A 23,382-nucleotide genomic window follows, 5' to 3' on the forward strand; every position below is an offset into this window, starting at 1 on the left:
GATAGAACAATGGAACTTTTAGTCTTTACATAACTTAGGGCACTTACAAAACATTATCAGTGTTAGCTTGAAAATGAATAATATTTCTGTGTCGTCCCATTATCTTTAAAACTGTATAGATATATAAAGAAAGGAAGTTACTTACAAAAATAAATACTACAAATATATTTGATTAACGACATGTTCTATTTTTATGTCATACATAGACTATAAAAAATTGCATTCTTTTAAATTTGAACAAGATATAAGTATATATATATGTATACATACATACACACAAACGTGCATTATCTATCTAACTCCCATTTCCAGTGGAAAAAAAAGAAAAGAAAAAGCCTACAAAGCATTGTCGCTTTGGGTCTCCTAGATTGACTAATTTTTGACTAGTTTGACTGAATGGGCTGATTTGATACTACAATACCTGTAAAGGCACTAACTTGCTTCTATTAGTAAATGGAAGAAAATCCAGTACGTATGGGCTCTCTTGATGCAATATGTAAACAGCCAGCAAGTTCAAAGAGTAAGCTGAACACCCTGGCAGAAGACCTCAAGTTTGACCGTAGTCCCATCTCTGGCTTGGACAATTCACTTAACCACCATAGACCTCATATTCCTCATCTGTAAAAGGAGGCCTCCAAGATTATTTTCAGCTCTAAAATTCCTAAAGTTCATGTCCATCAACTCTAAGTAGCATCATTCTTTTTTCTCATAGAAGAATTGTTTTACTGCATTGGTCATTTGACTAATGTCTATGTAAATATGAGAAGTAGCAGGCTTGTTCGCCAATACATTCACGTATCAGGCAGAAAATTTTCAATGCTGGCTTTTTCTTCATGTCTGATTCCATGTTGCAGAGCTGATTTTTAGTTTCTGGAAATTAAAAACATGCAGGTGCAGATATAGTATGCTGCAGCCATTTATATCACCAGCCATAATGTTTTACAACAACTGGCTTTTTTGCATGGTCTTTAGAAGAGGGTTAGATGAGCGCTTCTGTTTTCCTTTTCTTGAGAAGTTTTATAACACCACCAAAAGGTCAGCTTTAAAATGTCAGACAAGATTAACAACAAAATCTTGGAAGACAGCCAGTCCACCAAGGAAACAAACCCAAAGGACTATTTACAGATGCAAACCTTAAATAAGCAACAGAACCCGAGAGTGGGGTGAGGGCAGGGGAGAGAAATACTTTGTAGCCAAGAAATACTTTCAAGAGATGCCTCAGGGCATTGAACTGTTGGAAACCAGTAGCGGTAAACAAACCTGGCCCCCAGCAATTGCTAAAGGCACATTCATGAGGAAGTTGGAAGCAAGAAGTCTAAGATCCTGAGTGAGAGAAGCAGAATCATGAGCCACACCCACACTGGGTTCTATACAAAGAGAAGTTGATGTTAATATTTTAATTGCAAGGAATTGAAAAAGTGGTTTCCAATCCCACTAGTTGATGCCAGGCCAGGTTTTTGATTATATAACTGAGGATGTAGGTCTATAGTCCTGACAACTGAGTAGTAGAGAAGATGCTGTTTTCTTCCCACAAAAATACCACTTCTGGGCTTCCCTGGTGGCGCAGTGGTTGAGAGTCCGCCTGGCAATGCAGGGGACACGGGTTCGTGCCCCGATCCGGGAAGATTCCACATGCCGCGGAGTGGCTAGGCCCGTGAGCCACGGCCGCTGAGCCTGCGCGTCCGGACCCTGTGCTCTGCAACGGGAGAGGCCACAACAGTGAGAGGCCCGTGTACCGCAAAACAAACACACAAACAAACAAAAAAACCCAACCACTTCTCCTACTAACAATTCTAAAGGGGCAGAAAGCCTTTAACAGAGAACACATTGAAGGAGAGTCACAGTTATTTAAAACCAGAAACTTAAATATTGAGGTAAGAAGCAAGTAGGTTTAGGCAGAGAGCAAGTTACAGAAATTGATAAAATCTTTGCACTTTTAGTTGAAATTTTTTGAAATTATAGACAGAAGTGGAGAATTCTCTGCAATTTGTATTTTATCCAGTATTCAACTAAGTGGCCTATTAGTTTACTAGGATGAAAACTATCTTGCTGGCAAACGTGGAAACTAATACTGAAACAAAAATATAAGGCAGAGACATATTTTTGTAGCAAAGGATTTCAGCAGCTTTGTCAAGGTTGACACCAGAATCATATTATAGTTATACTTAATATAAATGTTAGATTATGAAATAGATAAATGTATATTCAGGAGAAATAGTCAATAAATTGTACATAACGTACTACAGTTGTAAATGTTAGGTTCTTTTCAATGAATACTTTATAGTGTTTTTGCGATCTTTTTAAAGAGCCTAGTTTTTAAATAAATACTATTTCAAATTTGGGGAATGAGAAGTTTAAAATAAGATGAACCAGATTTCTACAATCCATTTTCTGATGCTCAAAGTGGGCAGACTACAAAATGGAGCATGGCTGAGGCCATGTGGTAATCAGTGTGTTCCTTGCACTGTTTGAATTATATTATACATCCGTAATATGCAGGGGCACAGATCACTCATAGGTTATGCTTTTTAGGCAAACTTTTACACACGAATAATAACTAATTAGAATAGACCTTAGCAAAGCTGTGATGTTTGCTTGTTTCATCAAGCTCCACTTTCTGAGTTTCCCCTGTGAGTCTATTGATTGCTCTGTCTTCTTTATTCCCTAATACCCTCTGCACAACACTTATGCCCTCAAGTTCTCTTCCTTCTTACACATCATCAGAACTTGCTTTTGGATCATTCAGGCTGAGGTAAAAATGACTACGATCTTAAAGCACAACCAGTATTTGAATTTTAATGGGAAGAAAAGATTTAAGGTAAAGGGATGAGATTCAGAGATAAAGGGATGAGAGTTGAGTGCCAACTATGAGTTAGTAGATGAGAAGACATTTTTAGGCATCCAAACTTTTCTGCATCTCTAATCATAATACTAATTCTGCAAGCTATATAGTTGGAGACATGCAATCATATGAAAGGCTCAAGATACCAGAAAATAGAAACCAAATCTATTTCTTCTTAGTTCATAAATAGGGTGTGGGTTTACTAAAGAGGCCATTAAAATTGCTCCCTGTTTCCTGAACCCAATCCACCCAGCAAGCGAAAGGAGTTGAATAATGTGGCATTTGAGTTGGTTAATGGCAGGGAGAATTCAGAGTGGAATTACAGATGTAAAATGGATATCAGGATGTTATTAGTGTGTATGTGTCCATTGTGTATGTGTATAGAAGCCACCTCTGTCATCTAGGAAAAGACATTTAAATCTCCCAGAGTTATTAATTCACTGAGAAGAAACGATAAAGTTCAGCATCCTTTTGTTGCTAAATTGGGTCATATTTGAGGGATGAATCAATAACAATGATTTCCTTGAAAGGTCTCTCAAGGCTATTGATTTTTTTATGGCACTGGTATGCAAGGGGGTTTTTCTGAAAGGACACAAGCAGGTAATACTATCTTTCAAGAATTTTGGTAGTAGTAGTTGAGCAAAAACTACAGTATGATAGAAAGCAGTTAGTTTTCTTTGTCTCATATACAGAGTTAAAATTAAAAAGTGAAAAGACCCTATGTTTTATCATTTTATATTTAACACTTATTTACATAAGTGTTAAGACAAATTGCTCTTACTACCCGTTATGATTATTAAGGTACCAAAAAAAATTCACTTTGAAAACGATTCCTGAATATGGATACATTTTGTATTCAGAATCACATGGAAAAAGAAGCCTCTTAACTTCCATGGGCCAGTGTCCCATAGTTATTGATCGTTATTCATGGGAAATAAATTAATTTTCTAACATTCCATCATTTGCTATTTTTTTAACAAAAGAGGGATTTTATTGTTCAGCACAGGGAAATATAGCCATCATTTTATAATACTTAAATGTAGTATAATCTATAAAAATATTGAATCACTATGTTGTACACATGAAACTAATATAATATCGTAAATCATCTATACATCAATAAAAAAGAGGTATTTTAGTTTTCTTATCAGCTGTTCTGTTCTTTGTTAAGAAGGGAGGAAAAAAGCACTGATTCTAAGGAAGTCAGATCCTTGATTTGCCTGATGATTATGAATATGAAAAAAGTGTTCTCTACAGAACAGTAGCTCTTAATCAAAAAAGGCCGGCTCTAACGTACTCTACAAAGAAGAGTGTGCCAAGATATAGCAAATCCTTTTTGATGTTTTTGAAGTTTAAACAAATAGTGTACTCTGCATGAATCTTATCTTTCAACTAAATCGTTCTACTGTGGAATTTATGATGCTATAGTACTAGTTTACGAAGAAAGTGCAGTAGGCTCCACATGTCTCCATATCTTATATTGATGGCATTTAAATTCTAATACCAAACTGCTACTGTTTCATAAACTAGGAGAAAATTGCGCTGATAACAAGCAGGAGAAGCTGGCAGAAACAATAGATTTTCCACTCTGCTTTCTATTGTTTGTAAGCCTAATTACCCTAGTTGACCAATTAATGACAACACATGACAAAATTTTCCTGACTGCTAATTAATTAGCTCTAAGTTCACTAGTTCTGTTACTGCTAAGGCTTCCACTAATTCTATGTGTGAATGTCTTCTTACCCTACTCCTCCTATTTTCCTCTTTGAACTTCCTCATATGTAGAGAACCCATTTGATTGACTTAAGAGTCAGAAGATACTTATAATCAGAGAAAAAGCAAAAAAGAATGACTATAATGCCAATTAGTATAACTATTAATTAGAAATTATGTTTTGAGGATTTTCAGACAGAAGAGGGGTAGAAATGATAATAGTTTAGTTTTAGGAAAGCTGTAGTACACAAATAGAACCCCAAATCACACCACAGATAATTTTCCAGGAATTTAATATATCTGATATACACTCAATTTGTGCCCATGAATGGTGAGCAACTAGAAGTAAAGGAGAATCACATAGTTACATTTCTGGACAAATCAGGTTCTCAGAATGATGTAATAATGGCAGTTTACCTCTATCACTTCTTAGGCTTTCTTATTTACTATGCTAAATGTTAAATGAGATTTCTGAGTAAAAGCATTACAATGACTTCAGCATTGTGGGACATGAAACACAGTGAGAACTCAGAGCAGGGAAGGAAATAAGTAAGGTAAGAAGGAAAAAGAATTGAAAGAGCTGAAAGATGTATTACTTGGATGTCAAGTGTTAGGAGAGTTTATTTGTGCTTTTTCTTAGTCTTCATAATGCTCTTGTCAGAATGGTAGTAACATACCCAGTTTTTTAGATGAGCGACCTTTAAGTATAGGTTGCACTTGATTGTCTGCCAGGTCTTCAAGTCTGTGATGGGGACAGTAATGTCAGAAATTTCAATCCCAGTCAAAGCAAGACCTGGTAGAAACACCATTATGGAAGTGCATAGTTTTGACCCAAATTTGACCACATTAAACTGTTGCTCTTTCTTCTCCAGGATGATAGTCTATATTTGAAGAAGAATTATAATTCTTGCCCCATAGCAATTTCTCTGAGTTCTTTGTTCCAACTAAAGCCTTTGATTGATTTTCATATTAGCAAAGCCCTGGAATTATGTGCAAAATGCTATGAATAGTTATCTACCTATCTATTTTTAGCAAAAGGATGCAGAGCCATTATCAGATTCTCAAAACTCAATCAGATTATCTAACAGTTTCCATTAAATGAGGTAATGAATGACCTTTCTGGATCCAAACATTATAATATTTTCAATCCTTACCGTGGTCCCTGAAATGTCTATTATCTCTAATTATCAGTAAGGGAACTGAGGCGTAGTAAAGTCTAAGTAAGTGAGAGGTCTGGAATTCAAATCCAGGTCAGTTTCAGGCTTGAACACGACTAATTCTATAGCCTACACTGCATTCTGTGCTCTCACTGTAGATAATCAATAAGTGTTCATTTCTTTCCTTTACCCCAGTTGGGGACAAAGAACATGGGTGTGTGAAAGAAAGTACAGATTACTTTTAATATAAATGATATAATAATAATGCTAGTCAGCAGTTACGGAATATTCATATTGTGCTAGGAGTTGAGCATTAAGTACTTGACAGGCATTCTTTTATTTAAAATCTCATATATATAATACCTACCTTAGGAAGTAGGGAATATAAATGTGCCAAGGTGATTGAAGTAACGTGGTCATGTACAGGCAATGAAACTGGGAAAGGGTTTTCTGGGCTGATGGTTGAATGTTGGCCAAGACATTAAGGGGAGAAGGGATGGGCACTGGTGGGGAGACTGAAAACTTATTCATCGTGGGGAGAAAACACTGGTGTTTAAGCATCGTACTGCTTGCTTCAGAACTGTTACCCTCATAACCCGAAAACTGAGGTTTTGCTGAAAGCTGAAGGCAGATTGCTTGCAGTGTGAAAAAGAATTTACTGATATCTATTCATCTCTTCATGTTTGAACCTGACTGTTTTGCAGATTTGTTGAAATGACTCAAGTTCTCTTTCAGATCTGGACTAAATGATTGTATCACAGCATTAGGGCCCATGGAGCAGCATTTGCAAGCCCATACTCACCTCCCCCCTTTTTAGTGTTTTGCACTCTGGAAAAGCAAACAACAGCAGCAACAACAATATTTTATTTCCTTTTATCTATAGTTATTATTCATCTTGTCAAGAAACCCAATTTGATATATTTATGCTAAAATATAAATGAAATTTTTCCAGTTTTATTGAGATTTAATTGATATATAATATTGTATCTGTCCAAGGTGTACAATGTGATGGTTGATATATATATATATATATTTATAGTGTGAAATGATTACCACAATAAATTTAGTTAACCTTAATTCACATAATTACAAATTTTATTTTTGTGATGAGAACTTTCAAGATCTACTCTCTTAGCAACTTTCAAACATAAAATACGGTATTGTTAACTGTAGTGACCGAGCTGTACATTACATCACCATTACTCACTTATCTTATAACTAGAAGTTTTTACCTTTTGGTCATCTTCACTCATTTTCCTCACCTCCAACCCCCAGCTCTGGCAACCGTCATTCCATTCTTTCTATCATGAGTTCAGTATTTTAGATTTCACATATGAGATCATAAAGTATTTATCTTTCTCTGTCTGACATTTCATTTAGCATAATGCCCCCCAAATCCACCCATGTGGTCACAAATAGCTAGATTTCCTTCCTTATCATGGCTGAATAATGGTAGGTTGTATGCACCCCATTTTCTTCATCCATTCATCCACAAAAAAACACTGAGGTTGTCTCCATGTCTTGGCTACTGTATTGGGTTGGCCAGAAAGTTCATACAGCTAATGAATACACTGTTCAATAAAACTTGGTGAAAATGAAAAATGTGTCTTTTATTTTTACTTAAAATAAATCTTTGGCAAAGCCAGCTAGGCATCCCTTTGAGTAATGACTTATATCACATTGAAATATTTTAAACGTATGAACAGTAATAGCTGAAATGACAAATGTTACTAATATTGACACAATTTATCAAGGAGAATATGTTAGAATATGTTAAAATGCAGATGGACAGTGAAAGAACAATTATAACTTTTAACCAAATATTGTCTTGATATTTAGACCATTGGTTAAAATCATGATAACAGGTTTCATCCACTTCAAAAAAGCAGAATATTTGCAGATCACTTAACATTTACTAGGTATGTTCTCAGTCTGGAAGGATATATTTCATTTACATGTGTCATTTAATTTAACCACATCCCTCTGTAATAGATAGTGTTATCCCTATTTGCAGATAGGAAACAGGCTCAGAAAGATTAAGAATGTTACCTAATTCTAGTAAGTAGCCAAACCTAAACTGATCTAATTCCAGGGCAAAGCTCTTTCTGACACATCAGTGGGTCTTTATCTCTTTGACAATTGTTGAACATTAAAAGTCTTCTTCCAGGTAAATGCATAAAGAAACAACATGAGTAATGACATAACAATACAAGTCTCCCTAAATAATTGGTGTGTTTGGCCTTGCTTTTGCTGATAGATCTTTTGCAAAATTGCTTTTCTCTGAGATAGTGGACTTTAAATATTTTCTTTGAAGACTTTCCTAAATTATACCGATCAGAAACCTACTTTGCTTTAAGGCTAAAGAAAAATGAAAGCTTACTTAACTACACTTAGGTGCCAGGGTCATACTATGAACTCTACACCTGCCAGGCTTCATGCTAAGATAGATAGGGTGGCTCAGCAAACTGTCCAGAGTCCTGTGATTTCTTTCTGATATTCTGAAGTAGAAATAATTTAATAACTGTTCACAAAAGAGAGAAACACTGTTTCTTGGTCCTCAAATCATACTGCTGTAGGCTAATTCTTTCTCTCTTCTGTTGCCCCTTAGTATAGAGAGTGTGTTTTGGGGACCCTCCTTCACGATCTTCTCCATTCCAAGAGCATGTTACATAATTCCAGGACTTCTGAAGCAGCCAGTTTTGCCAGATGGTCTTAGGGTTGGTTGTACCCATATATGTATAATCCTGAACTTCTCAAGTAAGGTCCTTAGAGAGCATAATGGCTAAGAGTATTGGTGCTGATACCAGACCTGAGTCCAAGTACTGCCTATGCCCCTAACTAGCTGTGTAACCTTGGAGAAGTAACTTAAGCCCCTTAAAGGGATTAGATTTCTCACCCAGAAAATGGTATAATAAATGCATCTACCCCATATGGTTAGTGTGTAACTTAATGTACCTTGAGATGGTGCATGTTAAGCATTAGCACAGTGCCTGTGTCTTGTTAGTAATACCTGCTTTTATTATTAATTATTCTCTTTATATCCCCAGTTCCAGCCAGGTGCCTAACGTATAAGAGCTGTTCAGCAAATATTTACTGGATTGAACCAGCTCTGAAATTTAAGCATTGGGTCAGCAGCAAAGTAGTCACCCCACCATCATTTCTCCCACAGAAAGGGAGAATAGATGGAAGCCAGCCATCATACTTCCTTTTCTTAGTCTAAACTTCCCATCCAGCCCCAGCAATAAAATAATCTTCCTGAACCCCAACAATTTCAAGAATTTTTCAAATCACACTATATGAAAATATCTGGGTTGCCCTAATGTAATATGTCCCAGGACCTCAAGGTCACCAAGCTTATGTTAATGAAGTCTAGTTAAGATAAATGATTAGTTAGTAAACCAACTGCTTATGAGCTCATTGGGCTTTTTAAAATTTACTATCTGCGCTTCATAGAGACACAAGTAGTTTGCTTTTGTAGGACACTCAACAGTCACAGTAGTCTTTTAAAAAGCACAAATCAGACGCTATTATTGCACTGCTTCTAACCTCTAAAGGCTATCTATTGTAAAGAGATTAAATTTTCAACTACTTAGCCAGGCTCACAGGGGCCATGTGCTCTGGTCACTTGCTACATCTTTCCCTGACCTTCATGGGGTTCGAGGCACAGTTGTCTTTTTCAGTCCCTCAGATGCAACAATCTCTACTTCTTGCTCTCCCAGCTTTAGATTGGCTAATCCTTCTACCCAGACCAATTTCCCTCTGATCATTAAGGTCTCGGTTCAAACGCCACCACTACTATCTTGACCAAAGAGACCTGCCTCCTCAGTGCCTCTCCATCCCATTGTCCAGTCGTATTTCTGTCACTGTAGAAATTTATGTACATGTTTACTCTGTCTTTCTCCACCAGTGGACATTTGCTTAAGAGCAAGGACTTTGTAATATTTTGCTCACCACTGAATCTTCCAAGGCTTCCAGCAGACACTGGCACCTAGAAGGTGTGTAGGAAATGTGTGTCTAATAAATTAATAAATATGTGGATGAAAATAAATGTAAAACACTAACACAAGAATATTCTTCAAAAGAATAATGAAAAATAATTTCAATAAGAGTCATTCTTAGTTACTGATACATGACTTAGTAGTTCCCATTCAATTTAAAATGTTCCATTTTTTTCTGATACTTCACAAGTCATTAATTAACTGTTGCTCACTTTTAAGGCCAATCTGTGAGACATTATTTAACTTGTCGACTCTAAAGTTCCAGCATTAACTCAGGCGGGGCTTCACCAAGTACTGATCATGTGACCTTGGCCTCTCATTGCCTCAGTTTTCTCATTTGTAACATGGGTATAATAATAGGCTTATTTCATACGCCTATGAGGAGGAAAACTTCATATATGTGTGTGTGTGTGTGTGTGTGTCTATATATATGTATTTAAACAGTGTCTTAGAATAGTGTCTGGCACATGATAAGCATTACCGAAGTATTGACTGCTGCTACTAGTACTGTTATTATGAGAACTAACTGTTGAGAATAATCCTTCATATAGTGGTTTATTCCACTGAAGATAAAGGAAACTCATAGAATATTAGAAATCAGATTAAACACAGAAAGCCAGTAAAATACACCAGGACAGAAGTTGATGCGAGTGTAAAAGCGTAGAAGAAAAAAAGGGGTTTTGTTTTTCTTTTTCTTTTTTAAAGAAGGAAAGAGCCTAGAAATAGGACAAAAGCTAATTCATTGGCTATACTGACATGGAGATCGCTGGTTACCTTCATAAGTAAAATTTCAGAACAGTGGGCAGAGAGATTACGGTGAGAGAAGTCAGATGGAGGTAAATTATAGAGTAAATGGGACGTGAGGAAATGGAAACAATATATGATGATAACAATTTTGAAAAGTTCAGACATGAATTGGCTAAAGAAGATATGCAGGGATTAGGGGAGGAGGGAGGCTTTCATGTTGCATGTATAGTTTTTAACATTTTAAGTTGGAGTTACTAGTCTAGAATGAGGTTGAATTTTGGCAAGAATCATTCATAAGGATTAGATGGGTTGTAGAAAATGTAGTGCTGTGAAGTATTTGAGAAGATGAGAGAAAATGGAATGCTATCTGTAGTGCACGTGGCCTTTTAACTTTAACTCCTGTAGTGGAAGGGAATACAAAGATCAATGCAAATGCTAATGAATTAACGGATTTGGCAGTGGACTATTTACTGACTTCTGTGTTCCTAATGAGTTATGAAGCGCCTCACCAGATCAGAGTGAAGGAAGTAGAGAGGATGGAGGAAAATTTGAGGAGGGTAGGCAAAGCTTCTAAGAAAATAGTCCTTAAGGAGAATTAGAAAGAACTTACTGTAAGTCAGAGCAATATTTCCAGTCTTGAAAATCCATTTAAAGTTGGTGATTATTAATTTATTGGAATACCAATTTGCCCTGCCACATGATTTTTCTCCAGCTACCTGGATATAAGTTACACAGAGGCAGAAAAGAGTGAGAGATAACAATCGAGGGAAAATACAATTAGTATTTTTTTTATCTTTTTCCTCTTCCCCGCTCCAACTCTGGGGAGGCTTCATGGACATGGCTGCCCTCCCAGCCTCCAGCACCACTCTGTTATCAAAGAACTCAAAGAAATGGAACATAGGTTTCCCACTTATTAATTTAGCAAAATCAAAAATTATATATAATGCTTTTTGTTGGCAAAGATTTTTGCAGTATAATTTGTTTCCATCTTTTGACAAGTAATTCGGCAATGTCTAGCAAGATAAAAATGTTAATAGCTTTTTACACATTAATTCTAATTCTGGAAGCTTATGCCAATAAATAATTTATAATCCAGAAAATTATTATATAAAGATGCTCATTGTCATATCATTTGTAATAACAAAAAATTGGAAACACCTTTAATTGTTAACAGTAGGAAAAGACTTTAGGAAATTATATCCACTTAGTAGAAAATTACACAGTTACTATATTATAATTACAAGATGATGGAGCAAAATAGAATAATGCTTAATAAAGAAAGAATGAAGAAAGCTGACCTAAAATTGTGTCTTCCTTATGACAGTAATTATGTAAACATATCAATATTTATTAAAACTTAAAAGCAAAATAAGGTTTTAAAAGCTCTGTACCAGTAATGGGGATGTAATGTTTGTTTCAAAATATTTTTTAACATAACTCTTATAATTTTGTTTTTTCTACTCCTCTTCTTAAGAATTTCTGATTATTACCTCATTTTTCATTTCATAGTTTCAAATAAAGTCAGCAGTTTTATCATCAGAGAAGATTAGATTTATTTGACAGTTCATAATTCCAAGTTATTTGGTATAAAAAGACCATATACACTTGTAGGTGCTTTCAAAATAAAATTTCGAGATTTTTTTTTTTTTGCTTAGTCTTTCCTAGTATGGAGATTAAGCAAACTACCTAAAATTGCTAGCCATTCTTTTTGCATTTTTCTCATTTTATTGATTTATCTTACCCTTCACAGAAATGATAACAAATGAGTCTGCAGTTGTATCTGCCAATTTCTTAAATCCTCTATTATCCACATTATGAAATCATACTAATATGAATGCTTCCAGTATTTTCAGAGCTCTTTTGTTATTATACTTTAGCATTCTGTATGAAGTATCTTATGTAAGTGTAAAATTTAGACTCAACTTCTGGAAGCTTTTGATTTCTTAGTTCAAAAATGAGAGATCCTTAGTTCAGCCATATGATTAACAATTACTTGTATAGTAAGAAGCTCCTAAATTATTGTTTTATGGATACCTGGCAGTTTTCTTGCCATTTCTCAGAAGTTCTCTATTAAACACATTCTCTCTCTCTCTCCCACCCCCCCCTTTTAATCACATTGTGATTAAAAGCACAGACTTTGGCATCATGAAGTCTAAGGTTCAATTTCCAATTCTGTAGTGACTGGGCCACTTCACTTTAGGCAAGTAACCTAATGTCTCTGAACCTTGTTATTTTCATCTGTAAAATAGAGATTACAATTATATTAGACAATCCTCAAAACATCCGTAATGATTTTAGAGTTTCAGAGTCAGGTACAAGCAGGCACTCAGTAAATGGCTAGTGCTTTTATTACTTTATTATTATTTAGGTCTTGGTTTTCCTTGAGTCTGTGAGTCCCCATAATGAAATGTAATTTCCAGTAGATTGAGTAACACCTGTTTTCACCAAAAATTTTAGCTGAGTTCATTACTTTCTGTGCAACCCAGATTAGTTTTCTGCCTTTTCTTCTGTGCCGTATGTAGGTGTTCAATAGATTTATTTAATAAATGTATCGATGCATGAACACGTAGATGAATTTTTAAATGCTTCTTTTTGAGAAGGTAGAACAAATGTGACACAGTACAACAGATAAGAAAATAGTCCATGGGGAAAATGTCAAAGTCATGTATGTGCCCAGGGCCAGCCTAAGAAGAACTGCTTTTTTTTTTTTTAAGGAAAAATGTGTTGAATAGCTTATTTTAATTATTTTTAAAAGTTAAGTACAGGGACTTCCCTGGCGGTCCAGTGGTTAAGACTTCGCCTTCCAATGCAGGGGGTGTGGGTTCAATCCCCAGTCGGGCAGCTATGGTCCCACATGCCTCGCAGCCATAAAACCAAAACATAAAACAGAAGCAGTATTGTAACAAATTCAATAAAGACTTTAAAAAGTGGTCCACATCAAAAAAAAAAGTTAAGTACAAAAATTTGCTGCTGATTTACATATTTAGGACCAATAAAATAATGTGAGATTAGCTGTACTAAAACAGAATGTTGAGCTACATTCACATTAAGTGACATTATATAGTCTAAATTTATGGAAAACTTCTGAGATGGCTGAAAAAAAGTAAGATGGTGAGTGACCTTTGAGCAGAAAAAGACAGAAGGAGAAATGGCCTTTTCTACATTCTATTGTGCCTCTAAGTAAAATGCTTGGTAATCTAGCTACAAAGCTGTATGTCATTTGGCTTTAGGCACCTACTGTGATTTACCTTGTGAAGATCAGATTTTGCCATGGAGAGGATTTGTAAAAGTATCACACATTCCAGTACCGTCGGCAACCACAGCTACCAAAAACTCCAGTTTAAATTGATGAACCTAATATCAGATGATCGTATCATTTCCTTGTGGGTGTTCTGGGGAAAGGTGGGTAGGAAATGTATAAAAGTGAATACTTTACTGACTGAAATAACAATTCATCATTTTGAAAATATAAAATACATTAAAGTTGTTATAGCATCATGCATTAATATTTCACTGTACTTTAGACATTGCCTACAATCAATGTTTTCTGCCCTTTGAAACAGAATCATACTTGTGGTATGCATTAATCATATAAAAGATTAAACACTGAAAAGAAATTCAGCCTTTAAAGACAAGTTGCTTTGATTTATTCAGTGGGTTCTTCTAAAAAGTTAATACCAAGAATTATTGCTTGTTGAATTGGAGTTACAAATTCTTTCAGAGTTACTTAGTATTTTCTTTAATATCAGTATCAAGGAAGGTAAAGCAAATTTACATATTTATTATGAAATAGAGGCACATAATCATAAAACAAGAAAACAACGTTTTTATAGACTATATTTTAGAAGTGTTTTAATTTTACAGAAAAATTGAGAAGATAGTATAAAGTGTTTCCATATACACTATACCCATTTCCCTCTATGATGATTACTTATATTAGTATGTTACATTGTTACAATCAATGAACAAATATTGATACATTATTGTTTACTATAGTCCATACATTAGTCCAGTTCCTTAGTTTTTACCTCATGTCCTTTTTCTGTTCCAGGATTTCATCCAAAACATCACATTACATTTAGTTGCCATGTTTCCTTAGGCTCCTCTTGGGTTTGATAGCTTCTCAGATTTTCCTTGCATGACCTTGACAATTTTGAGTAGTTAGGTTTTTGTAGAATGCCCACTACTAGAATTTGTTTGATGCATTTTTCATGATAATATTGGGATTATGTGTTTTGGGGAGGAAGACCACAAGAGTAGAAGGGTTATTTTGTCAGATCACGTCAAGTGTACAAAGTATCAATATGCATTATGAATGCTGAGGTCGACCTTGATCACCAGGCTGAGGTGGTGTTTTTCAGGTTTCTCCATTGTAAAATTACTGTTTTCCCTTTTCCATATTGTACTTTTTGGAAGGAAGTCAATATGCTCAGCCCACAACTAAGGAATAGAGAGTTATGCTTAAGATGGAGTACTACATAAACTATTTGGAATTCTTTTGCACTGGAGATTTATCTATTCTCCCGCATTTATTTATGTATCCAATTATTTATTTATATCAGAAGAACTCATGGATTTTTATTTTATACTTTGGGTTATAATCTAATTCTACGTTAGTTACTTTGTTCCTCAAATTGCTCTAGTCCTGACCCTTGTGAACTCTTTTCAGTTCAGTGGCTCGTGGGCCACTCTGAGGTATCCCCATCCTATATATTTTCTTGGAACTTCCTAACTTTCTGACATTATAAGATGGTCTTGTATATAAATCTTGTATATTTACTGCCCCAGTCCTAGAGTCAGCTATTTCTTCAAGGATAACTAGGTCTTTTTAGTGGAGAACAGTATTAGACAGCAGGATCTGGGTGTGGGGTGTGCTAATTGCTGCCCGGATGTCATTGCTTCTAGATCTTCTCAGCTGACAGAGCAAAGAGATAATATGTGTGTACATTACCCATGTATACGCACATATCTATAAGTATCTCTCTACATAACCATGTGTATTAAGGTAATATGAAGCAATATTAAGCTAAACATGAATGTATATTGATGTTTCCAACTTCAATCTGTTACCACATAGACCATCTTAGGCTCATCTCTTGCTTATCTTTAAATTTCAACTCCAGAAAAACACTTGACTTTTAGAAGTATGAAAATCAAATTGTAGCTACTTTGGGAAGCCACATCATCTAGCAGAATAATTCTTAAAGGGCAAGGTGTATATCATCAAATTTTAATTTACAGTCAGCAGTACTTTGTAACATCCATAGGCCTCCAGACCTCTGCTTCCAAGAAGATGAAGTAGCCCATTTCTCCCAGGTTCTTGCACTTAAAACTAAAACCCTGAACATAACAACAAACAAACATAGGAAGACACTGAAAGGTGGAAATGAGAAGGCAGACTTAACTAGGGACTTTGGGACTTGAGGAATAACATGGTGATGAGTCCCCTGTGTTTCCTGTTGCTTCCCATACATCCTGGAGAGGGTATTACAGGAACCCCCAATCAATAACCACCAACAGAACAACAGACAAAAAAAGCTTCAAAAAAGAAAACACAAAACCCCCGTTCCCCCTAGCCAAGGTATGAGGAAAGGGGTTGCCAAAGACAGAAAACCCTTTGGGCAATAATATACACACTGCTCGAGCCAAGTGCCAATGGAATATTGCACCCATCCCCTATGTCCTGTGGTTTCAGTTGGGCCAAGCTAGGATTTGATCTTCCACACCACCCCACTCCTGCCCTCCAGAAGAGGCAGCGCTCTGATTCCCCACCAGGGCTGTTTCACTGTGGTGCAGTGGTGAGCTGAGCCTCCACCCCTTTGCATTAGCGAAGAGACTTTCAAAGGTGGTGCCTGACAGGCTAGTTAACACTGGGCTGCCCTCACACAGTCATGGGGTCCAGTGGTGGGATCTAGCCTCCGTCTCTCCCTGACATCAATAAGAATAGGATGTTACAGGTTGGAGGGAGTAGGCACCCCACTAACCCCCAACACATGGTGTCAGTGAGACCCAATGGGGTGCTGAAACCCCATAACCGTCCTGAGGCAGTAAGACAGAATGAGATGGCACAAGCAGGGCTAGTTGGCAGTTCTCTTCCTCTTACCCTGGTGTCAGTGGGGCCAGCAGGTAGCTGACCCTCTACCCACACCCGGCATCAACAAGAAGGAATGAAGTGGGAGGAAGGACAGCAAACACTTCACTTCTCCCCTCCCCTGGTGTCAAGAAATCTACTGGGGAGATGAACTTCCACTCCTACTAAAAGGCAACACAATGATATTAATGTTCCCACTTTTCGGGGGAAGGTGTCAGAAGGGCCAATAGGATAGCTGAACTTGTTCTGTCTGCAGTGAGACAATGTAAGTGCCCACTTTTGCTGGGGTATTGACAGTAGGGCCCAATGGAAATCTGTACGTAACCCCCCAGTCCTCATACTACACCTCCAATAGGATGACTTCCTTCTAAAAAGTAATAATAAAATTAAATGGGTTACAGAGTCATATAATAACTCACAATGTTTAGAATACAATTGAAAAATACTCATGGCACCAAGAACCAGGAAATCACAGAATAAATGAGAAAAGACAATAAACCTACATCAGCACTGAGATAAAACATCTATTGAAATTATCAGACAAGGATTTTAAATAAGCTGTCACATAAATGCTTCAATTAGCAATTATGTGTTCCTTGACAGAAATGGGAAAAATAGAAAATGTAAACAAAGAACTAGAAGTTATAAGAATAAAAACAAATGAGAACAGTAGAACTGAAAAATACAAGAATCAAAAAACTTTGCTCAAGAGTAGAGTGGAGGTTACAAAGCATAGAATCATGAACTTAGAAGAGATCAATACAATGTCCCAAATGTACAGAGAAAAATAGACAGAGGGGTAGAGATGGGAGAAAGAACAGGATCTCAAGAACCTGTAAACAGTAACAAAAGCACTAACATTCATATCATCAAAGTTCCAGAATGAAAGAAGAGAGCAAGTAGGACTGACAAAGTATTCAAAGAAATAATGACTAAAAAGGTCCCAATTTTTTAGAAGATATAGCACAAATTCAAGAATCTGAGCAAATCCAAAGAGGAAAAACACAAAGGTATCCTTGCCAAGACACGTCATAATTAAACTTCTGAAAAGTAGAGACAAAAAAAATCTCGAAAGTGGACAGGCAGAAACAATGCATCACTTATTGAGAAACCAATTCCAATGACAGCATATTTCTTGTCTAAAACTATGGAGTCAGAAGCATTGACATAACATTTTTCAAGTACTAAAAGAAAAGAACTCTCAGCCACAAATTCACACTTTTTATATCCACTTTCTTGTTTGACTTATATTAATGGACTACTAACTCATCTTTCTATATCCGGGCCTGCCATCACCCTTCTCCAAAAATCTAGTCACAGTATTTCCAGAGTGATCTTCCTGAAAAAGAAGCAAATTTTTCTTATAAAAATACCTGGTTGTGTTATGAAACTTTTCTCTCTTCTAAGTTACCAGGTAAAATCCTTCAATGGATTCCCATCTTTCTTGGAGTAAAATCTCACATCCAAACTCTCTTTGTCCTTTTGGGCTGCTGTAAGATTATACTGCAGGTTGGGTGGCTCATAAACAACAGGAATTTTTTTCTCACGGTTCTGGAGGCTGCAAGTTCAAGAATAGGGTGCCAGTATGGTCAGATGAGGGCCCTCTTCTGAGTCACAGACTTCTCATTGTATCCTCACATGGCAGAAGAGCTTAGGGAGCTCTGTGGGGTCTCTTTTATAAGAGCACTAATACCATAATCACTTCCCAAAGGCCCCACCTACTAATACTATCAGCTACGGAAATTAAGATTTCAACGTATGAATCTGGAGGGGAACACAAAGACTAGACCATAGCACTTACCATACATACCTGGACCATGCATGATCTGGCCTCTACCACCCTCTCCATCGTCTTGTTTTTTTTTTTTTTTGCGGTACGCGGGACGCGGGCCTCTCACTGTTTTGGCCTCTCCCGTTGCGGAGCACAGGCTCCGGATGCGCAGGCTCAGCAGCCATGGCTCACGGGCCCAGCCGCTCCGCGGCATGTGGGATCTTCCCGGACCAGGGCACGAACCCGTGTCCCCTGCATCGGCAGGTTTACTCTCAACCACTGGACCACCAGGTAAGCCCCAGTGAGCATTTCTTATACTGATGGTGAATGGAACTCCTTTCTGCACTGATCCTTAACCATTCATTTTCTGGCAACCATGAACTTATCTTCTCTTTTCCTCAAAAATTCACCCTTCCTTCATGTTACATATCCATTTCAATTGCCTTCTACAGGAAGCCCTACTGATATCGCCCAAATACTACTGTCCACAGCATGAATTAAGGTCTTACCGTGTCTTCCTATAGCACTCTGTAATAATTTTTACAGTAACTATGGATTTTCTTATTTGAGTGTCACAATACATTGAATTCTAGGTGGCACGATAATGATTTTAGTAACAGTAACACTGGTGCCTAGTTTAACCCATGACATACTTCAGGTGTTCAATAAATGTTTGTTGAATGAGTGAATGTTTGAATGAATGAATGGTCAATTTGAACTCTTAATCATGTTACTTTTCAAAAATCTGTTACAAGATACCCACAGTTTTCCAGAAGATTAGGGACCTAGGATCTTAAACTTGATTTAATAGAGGAAATTTTTACTCATACATCATGTTAAATACCTCAAAGTAAAACCATAAACCCAGGAATTTAAGGTTATCCATTTGGACTTTCAAGCCAATAATTAATATCTCCTGCCCCGAGTGTATTAGATGGTTTCAATGCTCCACTCATATCTCCCCAGCACTCATCATTCCAGTATATGCTGATAGAATCATGCTGCCACCTGCAATTATCCACCTTAGGGCAGGCCAGAAGTATACAGGAGTTAATGTATCTGGGTGTAGCTTTCAACCAAGGACAGAGGGGACTGGAAGATAAGTACTTCAGGTTTCTCACCGATTCTTGGGATAACTCTGAGACATGTTCTGTAGAGTTTCACAGAACTCCCCTGAAGTACTGGCAGCAGTTCCCTGCAGGAGTAATTTATTCGGTAATGCACCTCTGTTGGCTTCCTTCCATGCCTCCATTCTCAATTCCCACTCCACTTCTGAGTTTTCTGGAAGCACCTCCCAGATGAACAGTTTGCATTCAAATTATTGCCTCAAGTTCTGCTTCTAGGGGAATTCAATTGATAGCCGCCTAACAATCCAGTGCTCCTTACAGAGCCGTCACTGGTTCAAGTACCAAGGCACGGCACATTACGTATCACTCCTCCTAAATCCTAATATTTTTAAACAGATAGGAAAGAGCATGACCTTGAAGAGAAAAAGAGTTTGTGAGGATGGCCAATGGATAAAGGGAAGGAGAGACAGTGCCATTTGCTTTCCATTAATGATAGTGTGAAATTTATGGGCAGATGGTCTAACAGGTGTGACTATAATTTGAGGAGCCTCTCCCTTGGTTACAGAAGACTGCTATTGTTATTATTATGGAACCACAACCTCATGACTTTATTGTTTCACTTGATATAGCCTTTTCCTTTACCCTTAAATCTTTCTACATCACTGAATTGCAGCCAATAGATTTATTTTCTCCCTATGGTTCCATCACAAAAAAAGACACACATGCGCCTGCGCGTGCACACACACATACACACACACACACACACACACACACACACACAGAGTTTTGTGTATGCCAGTGCTAGAAAAGACAAGCTCATGGTGCATGTATGCAATGGATATTGTACATTACAGGTCTCTGTGAAATAGTCTTCTGCAGGTTCCTATGTTTATTTTATGAATAATTAACTTTAGTAAAGTTAATTTCCTGAAGATCTTGATGAAGACTGAAGAAAGGAAGTAAATTGTAAAGAAAAAGACTTCGAAACTTGCCCTTTTTGCCCTCTCTTTGTGTCTTAATGAACAAAGGATAACTGGGTCTTTTCTGAAGTCTTTGCTTGAGTTGAAGACACAAAATGCAACCTGTACTCTTATCATAATATGTTCCGTTTATGAGTACCCAAACTTATAAACCGTGAATTTCCCTAAAGTTATTATACCATTTAGAAGATGTTTGCTTGGACATTTACTTAAAACCAAACAACTGAGGTCTATATGTCCAAATAATTTCCTTCTCTCTTGCTTGTCTCCATTTCAGTTTCCTGAGTTTCTGGGAAGGCCTGGTTTCCCCAAAGGAATGATTTCTGGTAGAAGTCTGAAGGTCTGACCCAAGAAAAAAAGTCCAGTATAGCCAATGAATTGAGGACAAGAAGGTTTCCAATCAGGTAGGAACATTTAATCTCATACATTACAATCACCTGAAGTAAGGTGTGCTGATAGCTGGATATGATTTAACTGCTTGGAAAAAGATGCATATATATTATATAACCTACCCCACAAGGAAGCTGTTCTCAATTCCCTTAGAGGTTGTGGTGTTTCTCAGAGAGTGCCTTGGGGGAAAATGAATACAATAACAGTATGATGCTTCTTTTTTTTAACTTTTAGCTCACTGTTGCCAAGTACACTTGGTGATCTTGGTGCCTGTGCTTTAATCCCAGGACGTTAGACATGTGGAACAGCACATTAACTGTTTTTAGTATTTTCTCCCAAGACAAATCATTTTTATAGGTTGTCTCCATGGTCTTCTAGTTGCTTATCAAAATTAAGCATCAAGTCTTCTAAGTGAGCAATAGCCCCAGTCAGTGTGAGGAAATCAGCTTGGTTCTTATTGGGGCACAGCTTCTTGGTCTTGGCACAAAGTGGGTTCACATAGGGAGTTAGAAGGAGGAGAATGGGGCATGCGAAAGGGGAGTTCTGGGTTCTCATTTACCTATGCATGTTGAAACTCCACTAACAGCTTTATTTTCATTAACAATTTGTGATAAAAACTTAGGGTAGGGCTTCCCTGGTGGCGCAGTGGTTGAGAGTCCACCTGCCGATGCAGGGGACATGGGTTACTGCCACGGTCCAGGAAGATCCCACATGCCGTGGAGCGGCTAGGCCCGTGATCCGTGGCCGCTGGGCCTGTGCGTCCAGAGCCTGTGCTCCACAACGGGAGAGACCACAGAAGTGAGAGGCCCGCATACCGCAAAAAAAAAAAAAAAAAAAAATGCAGTAAAGATATGGAGACAGATAATCCAAACTAATATGTCAGAAATGAGTATACATTTTATATTATTCTGTCATAAGTATTTCATATTTTATATATTGTCACATCCTTTTTTATTATTTTTTAAGTATAGATGATTACATTAATTTCAGGTATACAACATAGAGATTCAATATTTTATAGATTATACTCCATTTAAAGTTATTACAAAATAATAGCTATATTTTGCTGTGCTGTACAATATATCCTTGATGCATATTTACTTTATATGTAGTAGTTTGTAGCTCTTAAATCCATACCTTTATCTTTCCCCTCCCTCCTTCCTTCTCCCCACTGGTATCTACTAGTTTATCTATATCTGTGAATACGTTTCTATTTTGTTTTATACATATTCATTTGTTTTATTTTTTAGAGTCCACATATAAGTGTCAACATACAGTATTTGTCTTTCTCTGTCTGATTTATTTTACTAAGCATAATACCCTCTAGGTCCATTAACATTGTTGCAAATGGCAGAATTACATTCTGTTTTCATGACTGAGTAGTATTCCATTTTATACATACACCACATCTTCTTTATCCATTCATCAGTTGATGGACACTTATTTTGCTTTCATATCTTAACTATTGTAAATAATGCTGTCGTGAACTTTGGGATGCATGTATCTTTTTGAATTAGTATTTTTTTTTCTTCAGATATATATCCAGCAGTGGAATTGCTGGATCATATGGTACTTCCATTTTTAGTTTTTTATGGACCTCCATACTGTTTTCCATAGTGGCTGCACCAGTTTACATTCCCACCAACAGTGTAGGAGGGTTCCCTTTTCTCCACATCCTCACCAACATTTGTTGTTTGTAGACTTTTTGATGATTAGCTGTTGGGACAAGTGTGAAGTAATATCTCATTGTGAGGGCATGTTTTAAGTCAAACAAATGCTTGGGATGATTTGGGTTTGTATTATTCAGTTTGTTGTCATAACAAAATACTACATCCTAGGAGACTTAAAAAACATGAATTTAATTTCTCACACTTCTTGAGGCTGAAAGTCTGAGATCATGGTGCCAGTATGGTTGGGTTCTCGTGATGACCATCTTCCTGGCTTACAGATAACCAAATTCTCACAGTGTGTCCTCACACTGTGGAAGCTCTGATGCCTGTCCAATTTTTAGAAGAGCATTAATCCTATCATGGGGGCTCCATCCTTATGACTTCATATAGAGCTAATTACCTTCCAGAGACCCTACCATTTAATACCATCATGTTGGAGGTTAGTGCTTCAACATATGAATTCGGGGGGGATACAAACATTCTTTCCTTAACAGATTAATTTTATTGCAAAATCCAAAAAGCTTTTCATTTGAAATTGAACACCACTTATAGCACTACATGTAAATTATTCCTAGAAATCATTATGTCAGTATTGTCCAAAATGAACCTATATAAAATTATCTGTGGTGCTTCATTAAAATGCAGGTTCACAGATGCAAAATCCATGTTTTTACAAGCTCTTACTCACATTAATATTGGGCAACTATTGCTTTATTTATTTATTTTAAAGGATTTCTTCATCTTTTTTTTTAATTTGAATATTTGAATTTTATTTTTTTATACAGCAGGTTTTAATTATTTATCTATTTTATACATATTAGTGTATATATGTCAATCCCAGTCCCCCAGTTCATCCCACCCACCCTCCTTGGTGTCCATACATTTATTCTCTACGTATATGGCTCTATTTCTGCCTTGCAAACTGGTTCATCTGTACTATTTTCTAGATTCCACAT

General features: G+C 36.8%; 2 long non-coding RNA genes across 3 annotated transcripts in view; one reads left to right on the top strand and one right to left on the bottom strand.

Moving 5' to 3' along the window:
* The window catches only part of LOC149747027 (uncharacterized), a 95,875-nt gene that overhangs the window by 43,363 nt on the left and 29,130 nt on the right, over positions 1 to 23,382 (top strand). For both annotated transcript variants that reach the window (XR_016388495.1, XR_016388494.1), the window contains exon 2: positions 20,644 to 20,770. This is a non-coding gene — a long non-coding RNA (uncharacterized LOC149747027). The remainder of the gene's footprint in view (positions 1 to 20,643; positions 20,771 to 23,382) is intronic.
* LOC149747028 (uncharacterized) overlaps positions 1,881 to 23,382 on the bottom strand; it is a 102,782-nt gene continuing 81,280 nt past the window's right edge. The window contains exons 2-3 of the long non-coding RNA XR_016388496.1: positions 17,922 to 18,106; positions 1,881 to 14,600 (exon numbers count right to left, since the gene is read on the bottom strand). This is a non-coding gene — a long non-coding RNA (uncharacterized LOC149747028). The remainder of the gene's footprint in view (positions 14,601 to 17,921; positions 18,107 to 23,382) is intronic.

This window comes from Delphinapterus leucas, chromosome 17 (assembly GCF_059928025.1).
Source record: "Delphinapterus leucas isolate spDelLeu-1000000601 "Yukka" chromosome 17, BTC_Dleu_Yukka2, whole genome shotgun sequence".
In the NCBI taxonomy this organism is placed as follows: Eukaryota; Metazoa; Chordata; class Mammalia; order Artiodactyla; family Monodontidae; genus Delphinapterus; species Delphinapterus leucas.